Below are 9,611 nucleotides of genomic sequence, written 5' to 3' on the forward strand. Positions count from 1 at the left end.
GCTCTATTAAAGACCTCAATGTAAAACTAAATTTTCAAAGTTAATAGGAAATATTGTAGAACATTTTTTCTGAATGAGAGAGGAGGAAGACTTATTAAGGAAAACTTTGAGCGTATACACCATAACAAAGGACAGGGTGAATTTAACTATGAAATTTAATGAGTCCTCTTCGTTTCTAACAGCTTTATTGAGGAGTAATTGATAGACAAAGAACTGTGCATATTTAATGTGTTCGATTCAGTGAGCTTGGACACGTGCAAATGCCCATGATAACATCACCACTATCAAGGTGATAGACACCCAACACCTCCCAGAATTCCCTGGTGTCCCTTTTTGTTTTGACATGAGATCTAGCTTCTTCACATATTTTGAAGTGCACAATACGGATTGGGGACTCCCTCTTGTGAGAGCACCAGAATCACAACTAACTGCTGAACAATCATCAACATGAAGATACTGGAACTCATCAAAAAAATACCCCACATCCAAAGACAAAGGAGAAGCCACAATGAGATGGTAGGAGGGGCGCAATCACAGTAAAATCAAATCCCATAACTGCTGGGTGGTTGACTCACAAACTGGAGAACACTTATACCACAGAAGTCCACACACTGGAGTGAAGGTTCTGAGCCCCATGTCAGGCTTCACAACCTGGGGCTCTGGTAATGGGAGGAGGAATTCCTAGAGAACCAGACTTTGAGGGCTAGTGAGATTTGATTGCAGGACTTCGGCAGGACTGGGGGAAACAGAGACTCCACTCTTGGAGGGAACACACAAAGTAGTGTGTGCAACGGGACCGAGTGGAAGGAGGAGTGACCCCATAGAAGACTGAACCAGACCTATCTGCTAGTGTTGGAGGGTCTCCTGCAGAGGCAGGGGGCAGCTGTGGCTCACCAAGGGACAAGGACACTGGCAACAGAAGTTCTGGGAAGTACTCCTTGGCGTGAGCCCTCCCAGAGTCCATCATTAGCCTCAACAAAGAGCCCAGGTAGGCTCCAGTGTTGAGTCACCTCAGGCCAAACAACCAACAGGGAGGAAAAAAGCCCCACCCATCAGCAGACAAGTGGATTAAAGTTTTACTGAGCTCTGCCCACCAGAGCAACAGCCAGCTCTACCCACTACCAGTCCCTCCCATCAGGAAACTTGCACAGCCTCTTAGGTAACCTCATCCACCAGAGGGAAGACAGCAGAAGCAAGAAGAACTACAAACCTGCAGACTGTGGAACAAAAAACACATTCACAGAAAGATAGACAAGATGAAAAGGCAGAGGGCTATATACCAGATGAAGGAACAAGATAAAACCCCAGAAAACAACTGAATGAAATGGAGATAGGCAATCTTCCAGAAAAAGAATTCAGAATAATGATAGTGAAGATGATCCAGGACCTCAGAAAAACAATAGAGGCAAAGATCGAGAAGATGCAAGAAATGTTTAACAAAGACCTAGAAGAATTAAAGAACAAACAAACAGAGATGAACAATACAATAACTGAAATGAAAAATGCACTAGAAGAAATCAATAGCAGAATAACTGAGGCAGAACGGAGAAGTGACCTGGAAGACAGAATGGTGGAATTCACTGCTGTGAAACAGAATAAAGAAAAGAGAATGAAAAGAAATGAAGACACCATAAGAGACCTCTGGGACAACATTAAATGCAACAACATTCACATTATAGGGGTCCCAGAAGGAGAAGAGAAAGAGAAAGGATCTGAGAAAATATTTGAAGAGATTATACTAGAAAACTTCCCTAACATGGGAAAGGAAATAGCCACCCAAGTCCAGGAAGCACGGAGAGTCCCATACAGGATAAACCCAAGGAGAAACACGCTGAGACACATAGTAATCAAATTGGCAAAAATTAAAGGCAAAGAAAAATTATTGAAAGCAACAAGGGAAAAATGACAAATAACATACAAGCGAACTCCCATAAGGTTAACAACTGATTTCTCAGCAGCAACTCTGCTGAGAAGACAGAAGCAAGTGGCATGATATACTTAAAGTGATGAAAGGGAAGAACCTACAACCAAGATTACTCTACGCAGTAAGGATCTCATTCAGATTGAATGGAGAAATCAAAAGCTTTACAGACAAGTAAAAACTAAGAGAATTCAGCACCACCAAACCAGCTCTACAACAACTGCTAAAGGAACTTCTCCAAGTGGGAAACACAAGAGAAGAAAAGAACCTAAAAATAAAACCCAAAGCAATTAAGAGAATGGTAATACACACACACATATCTATAATTACCGTAAACGTGAATGGATTAAATGCTTCAAGCAAAAGACAAAGTCTTGCTGAATGGATACAAAAACAAGACACATATATATGCTGTCTACAAGAGACCCACTTCAGACCTAGGGACACATACAGACTGAAAGCGAGGGGATGCAAAAAGATATTCCATACAAATGGAAATCAAAAGAAAGCTGGAGTAGCAATATTCATATTAGATAAAATAGACCTTAAAATAAAGAATGTTACAAGAGATAAGGGAGGACACTATGTAATGATGAAGGGATCAATCCAAGAAGAAGATATAACAATTATAACTATATATGCACCCAACATAGGAGCACCTCAATAAATAAGGCAACTGCTAACAGCTCTAAAAGAGGAAATCGACAGTAACACAATAATAGTGGAGGACTTTAACAGCTCACTTACACCAATAGACAGATCATCTAAACAGAAAATTAATAAGGAAAGACAAGCACTAAATTACACAACAGACCAGATAGATTAAATTGATATTTATAGGACATTCCATCCAAAACAGCAGATTACACTTTCTTCTCAAGTGCACATGGAACATTCTCCAAGATAGATCACATCTTGGGTCACAAATCAAGCCTCAGTAAATTTAAGAAAATTGAAATCATATCAAGCATCTTTTCTGACTACAATGCTATGAGATTAGAAATCAATTACAGGGGAAATAAATGTAAAAAAAACACAAACACATGGAGGCTAAACAATATGTTACTAAATAACCAAGAGTTCACTGAAGAAATCAAAGAGGAAATCAAAAAATACCTAGAGACAAATTACAACAAAAACACCACGATCCAAAAACCTAAGGGATGCAGCAAAAGCAGTTTTAAGAGGGAGTTAATAGCAAAATAAGCCTACCTCAAGAAAAAAGAAAAATCTCAAACAATCTAACCTTACACCTAAAGGAACTAGAGAAAGAAGAACAAACAAAACCCAAAGTTAGCAGAAGGAAAGAAATCATAAACATCAGAGAAGGTATAAATGAAATGGAAACAAAGAAAAAATAGCAAAGATCAATAAAACTAAAAGTTGGTTCTCAAGAAGATAAACAAAATTGATAAACTGTTAGCCAGACTCATCAAGAAAAAGAGGGAGAGGACTCAAATCAATAAAAGTAGAAATGAAAAAGAAGAAGTTACAACAGACACTGCAGAAATACAAAGCATACTAAGAGACTCCTACAAGCAACTCTATGCCAATAAAATGGACAACCTGGAAGAAATGGACAAATTCTTAGAAAGGTATAACCTTCCAAGACTGAACCAGGAAGAAATAGAAAATATGAACAGACCAATCACAAGTAATGAAATTGAAACTGTGATTAAAAATTTTCCAACAGGTAGCCGCCACGGAGCCCACTGCCACCATTTCTGAGCAGAAGATGGCTGTGCCTCCCACGTATGCTGATCTTGGCAAATCTGCCAGGGATGTCTTTACAAAGGGCTATGGGTTTGGCTTAATAAAACTTGATTTGAAAACAAAATCTGAGAATGGACTGGAATTTACAAGCTCAGGTTCAGCCAACACCGAGACCACCAAAGTGACGGGCAGTCTGGAAACCAAGTACAGATGGACCGAATATGGTCTGACGTTTAGGAGAAATGGAACACTGACAACACACTAGGCACGGAGATTACTGTGGAAGATCAGCTTGCACATGGCCTGAAGCTGACCTTCGATTCATCCTTCTCACCAAACACTGGGGAAAAAAATGCTAAAATCAAGACAGGGTACAAGCGGGAACATATCAACCTGGGCTGTAACATGGATTTCAACATTGCCAGGCCTTCCATCTGGGGTGCTCTGGTGCTGGGTTATGAGGGCTGGCTGGCTGACTACCAGATGAATTTTGAGACCACAAACTCTCAAGTGACCCAGAGCGACTTTTCAGTTGGCTACAAGACTGATGAGTTCCAGCTTCACATTAATGTAAATGATGAGACAGTTTGGTGGCTCCATTTATCAGAAGGTGAATAAGAAGTTGGAGACTGCTGTTAATCTGGCCTGGACAGCAGGAAACAGTAACACTCACTTTGGAATAGCAGCCAAGTACCAGATCGACCCTGACGCCTGCTTCTCAGCTAAAGTGAACAACTCCAGCCTGATATGGTTAGGATATACTCAGACCCTAAAGCCAGGTATCAAACTGACACTGTCAGCTCTGCTGGATGGCAAGAATGTCAACACTGGTGGCCAAAACTTGGTCTAGGACTGGAGTTTCAAGCATAAATGAATACTGTACAATTGTTCAATTTTAAACCATTGTGCAGCATAGCTACCTTCAGAATTTAGTGTACCTTTTAATGTTTGTCTGGGATGCAAGTATCACTAAATATCATGTTAGATTTCCAGGTTAAAGATGATTCAGCTTTAGGGTGTTACTCTTTCAGTGGTACAGAAGAAACCCAATTTCAAAAAATGTCCTTTCAGCTGTAGACTTGAGGGGGAGCTTGCTGGCCCCTCTAGAGAAGTCAGGTTTCTTTTTTACCTAGAAATGGTGCAAGTGGAAGTTGATAATTTGCAGGCACTTTGCAATTTGTAAATTCGTATTGAGTAAATGAATGAAATTGTGACTTCCTGAGAATTGAACCTTGGTTTCCTACCCTGATTGAGGAGAGGCTGTTTGATGGTGTATACAAATTCATCTGAAAGGGACTTTTTTAGGCAGGGACTTTTTCCACCCTCTTTTACACCAAAAATAGTCTGCTGGGCATGGTAGCTGTTTCTTTTGTGCCATTTTGGGGTGGAGAAGGTGGATGTGATGAAGCCAATAATTCAGGACTTAACTGTGTTTTTTCTCATGTTGTGGTTTTTTGCCCTTGCACCAGAGTATGAAATAGCTTCTAAAAGCTACAGCTACAAGCTGGGAAGAGTCTCTGTGACTGTAATCACATGGTGACAACACCCAGAATCTAAATTGAACTTCTGTTGTATTCTCGCCACTCAGTTTATTTTTTAGCAGTTTAATGGGTACATTTTAGAGTCTTCCATTTTGTGTGGAGTTAGTTCCTCCCCTTCAAATGCTGTAATTAACATCACTTAAAATAAAACTTGAATAAAATATTGAAACCTTAAAAATAAATTTCCAACAAACAAAAGTCCAGGATCAGATGTCTTCACAGGTGAATTCTATCAAACATTTAGAAAGCAGCTAACACCCATCCTTCTCAATCTCTTCCAAAAAATTTTCAGAGGAAGGAAACTCCCAAACTCATTCTATGAGACCACCATCACCCTGATACCAAAACAGACAAAGATACTACAAAAAAAGAAAATTACAGACCAATATCACTTATGAATATAGATGCAAAAATCCTCAACAAAATACTAGCAAACAGAAGCCAACAACACATTAAAAGGGTCATACACCATGATCAAGTGGGATTTATCCCAGAGATGAAAGGATTCTTCAATATATGCAAATCAATCAATGTGATACACCATATTAAAAAATTGAAGAAGAAAAACCGTATGATAATCTCAATAGATGCAGAGAAAGATTCTGACAAAATTCAACACCCATTTATGATAAAAACTCTCCAGAAAGTTGGCATAGAAGGAACCTATTTCAACATAATAAAGGCCATATATGACAAACCCACAGGAAACATCATCCTCAATGGTGAAAAACTGAAAACATTTCCTCTAATATCAGGAACAAAACAAGGATGTCCGCTCTCACCACTATTATTCAACATAGTTTTGGAAGTCCTAGCCATGGCAATCAGAGAAGAAAAAGAAATAAAAGGAATACAAATTGGAAAAGAAGAAGTAGAACTGTCACTGTTTGCAGGTGACATGATAATATACATAATAGATAATCCTAAAGATACCACCAGAAAACTACTAGAGCTAATCAATGAATTTGGTAATGTTACAGTATGCAAAATAAATGCACAGAAATCTCTTGCATTCCTATACACTAATGATGAAAAATCTGAAAGAGAAATTAAGGAAACTCTCTCATTTACCATTGCAACAGAAAGGATAAAATATCTAGGAATAAACCTACCAAAAGAAACAAAATACCTGTATGCAGAAAACTATAAGACACTGATGAAAGAAAATAAAGATGATACCAACAGATGGAGAGATATACCATATTCTTGGATTGGAAGAATCAATATTGTGAAAATGAGTATACTACCCAAAGCAATCTACAGATTCAATGCAAGCCCTACCAAATTACCAATGGCATTTTTTACAGAACTAGAACAAAGTGTCTTAAAATTTGTATGGAGACATAAAAGACCCCAAATAGCCAAAGCAGTCTTGAGGGAAAAAAAAATGGAGGGGGAGGAATAAGACTCCCTGACTTCAGACTATACTACAAAGCTACAGTAATCAAGACAATATGATACTGGTACAAAAACAGAAATATAGATCAATGGAACAAGATAGAAAGCTCAGAGATAAACCCACACACCTATGGTCAACTACTCTATGACAAACGAGGCAAGGATATACAATGGAGAAAAGACAGTCTCTTCAATAAGTGCTTCTGGGAAAACTGGACAGCTACATGTAAAAGAATGAAATTAGAACACTCCCTAACACCATACACAAAAATAAACTCAAAATGGCTTAGAGACCTAAATGTAAGACCGGGCACTATAAACATCTTAGAGGAAAACATAGGAAGAACACTCTTTAACATAAAACAGCAAGATATTTTTTGGTCCACCTCCTAGAGTAATGGAAATAAAAACAAAAATAAACAAATGGGACCTAATGAAACTTCAAAGCTTTTGCACAGCAAAGGAAACCATAAACAAGACGAAAAGACAACCCTCAGAACAGGAAAAAATATTTGCAAATGAATCATCAGAAAAAGGATTAATCTCCAAAATATATAAACAGCTCATGCAGCTCAATATTAAAAGATAGGTGGATATTAAAATCCAAAATTAAAAATTAAAATCCAACATTAAAATCCAAAAATGGGTGGAAGACCTAAATAGACATTTCTTCGAAGAAGACATACAGATGGCCAAGAAGCACATGAAAAACTGCTCAACATCACTAATTATTAGAGGAATGCACATCAAAACTACAATGAGGTATTACCTCACACCAGTTAGAAAAGGCATTGTCAGAAAATCTACAAACAACAAATGCTGGAGAGGGTGTGGAGAAAACGGAACCCTCTTGCACTGTTGGTGGGAATGTAAATTGATACAGCCACTATGAAGAACAGTATGGAGATTCCTTAAAGAACTAAAAATAGAATTATCATATGACCCAGCAATCCCACTACTGGGCATATACCCAGAGAAAACCATAATTCAAAAAGACACATGCACCCCAATGTTCATTGCAGCACTGTTTACAATAGCCAGGTCATGGAAGCAACCTAAATGCCCATCAACAGACGAATGGATAAAGATGATATGGTACATATATATACAATGGAATATTACTCAGCTAAAGAAAGGAACGAAATTGAGTCATTTGTAGAGACGTGGATGCATCTAGAGACTTTCATACAGAGTGAAATGTCAGAAAGAGAAAAACAAATATCATATATTAACGCATATATGTGGAACCTAGAAAAATGTTACAGATGAACTGGTTTGCAGGGCAGAAATTGAGACACAGATGTAGAGAACAAACGTATGGACACCAAGGGGGCAAGGCAGCGGCGGGTGGGGATGGTGGTGTGATGAATTGGGAGATTGGGATTGACAGGTATACACTGATGTGTATAAAACAGATGACTAATAAGAAAAATAAATAAATAAACATAAAAAAATTTGTTCATACAAAATCTGCATATGGATATTTTAACATCTTTATTCAATATTGCCAAAATGTGAATGAAACCAAGGTGTCCTTCATTAGATGAATGGGAAATATACTCTAGTGTATTCTGGGAATGGGATAATATTCAGCACTAAAAAAGTAAGCTATCAAGCCATAAAAATATATGGGAAAGGGCTTCCCTGTTGGCACAGTGGTTGAGAGTCCGCCTGCCGATGCAGGGGACACGGATCCGTGCCCCGGTCTGGGAAGATCCCACATGCCGTGGAGCGGCTGGGCCCGTAAGCCATGGCCGCTGAGCCTGCGCGTCCAGAGCCTGTGCTCCGCAACGGGAGAGGCCACAACAGTGAGAGGCCCGCGTACCAAAAAAAAAAATAAATAAATAAATAAATAAATAAATATATATATATATATATAGGAAATTCTTTTTTTTCTCTTTTCTAGTATAAATGATTTAAAATAATGTTAGTTTCTGTTGTACAGCATACTGATTTTGTTTTTGCAGATTCCATTCCATTATAGGTTATTACAAGATATTGAATAAAATTCCCTGTGCTACACAGTAAAAAGAAAAAGAAAAAAATACACATTTCTTTCAAGCACACACACACACACACACACACATTTACCAAAAATATGACCAACCACAAGGACATAAATCAAATCTCAACAAGATAACTCCAAAGAAAATAGAAGTAAAAAAAAAAGGATAAAAATGAGAGACCAAATTAATAATATAGACTAACTAGATTAGGTATATTTTATAATATTTAATATAGTAGATGGACCTGGGACCCCTGAAACAATTATAAACAACTTTATAACAATAAATATAAAAACCTAGAAGAAATAAATTCTTAGACAATATAGCTTAGGAAAACTCACTCAAAAAATAGAAAAGCAGAACAGTTATATTAACGATCAAAAATTGGAATCTGTAAATATTCCAGTAAAGAAAACACAAACCCAGATGATTTTACAAGTGATTTTACCAAATCTGCAAGGAAAAAAGATAAATTCAGAGACTAGAGAAGGAGGAACATCCTAAATTATTTTATCTCCTAAGAAATAAAGCACTTGGATATGGTGCCAGCCAAACTTAGGTTTAATTTCCAAATCTATCAAGTGACAGGTTTGTAACTGGAGTTATTTACCTAACCTGTCATAGTTTCCTCATCACCCTTTCAGTAAATGTTTTGTGGCATCTCCTATGTTCCTGGCACATTTCTAGACAGTGGGGATACAGGAAGGAACCAAACGGACAATAGCCCTTTTATTCCGGGAGCTGGGAAAGGACATCCCAAGGATGTGTGGGGAGGTAGCATTCAGGCAGAGCCGACGGTGTATGGGCTCTGGGCAGGAAGTAGGGCAGAAACAGACTGGCCACACATGGGAGCAGCACAAGAGCATTAGGAGGTGAGATCAGGCAGGGCACAGGGACCTGGCTGTGACTGGACTTGGTTGGTAGGAGTGACAAAGAGGAGAAAAGAATGACTCCAAGATGCTTGACCTAAGAAAATAGAGTTGTTTCTAAATGATGGGGAGGACTGGCCAGGGGAACAGTTTAGGGAAGCTG

The 9,611-nt window shown here is 38.3% G+C and overlaps 1 pseudogene; it reads left to right on the forward strand.

The window, feature by feature from the left end:
• The first annotated feature begins 3,596 nt into the window (after nucleotides 1–3,596).
• Nucleotides 3,597–4,519, forward strand: LOC101275286 (voltage-dependent anion-selective channel protein 1-like; annotated as a pseudogene).
• The last annotated feature ends 5,092 nt before the right edge of the window (nucleotides 4,520–9,611 follow it).

The sequence above is a fragment of the Orcinus orca genome, chromosome 9 (genome assembly GCF_937001465.1).
Source record: "Orcinus orca chromosome 9, mOrcOrc1.1, whole genome shotgun sequence".
Taxonomy (NCBI): Eukaryota; Metazoa; Chordata; class Mammalia; order Artiodactyla; family Delphinidae; genus Orcinus; species Orcinus orca.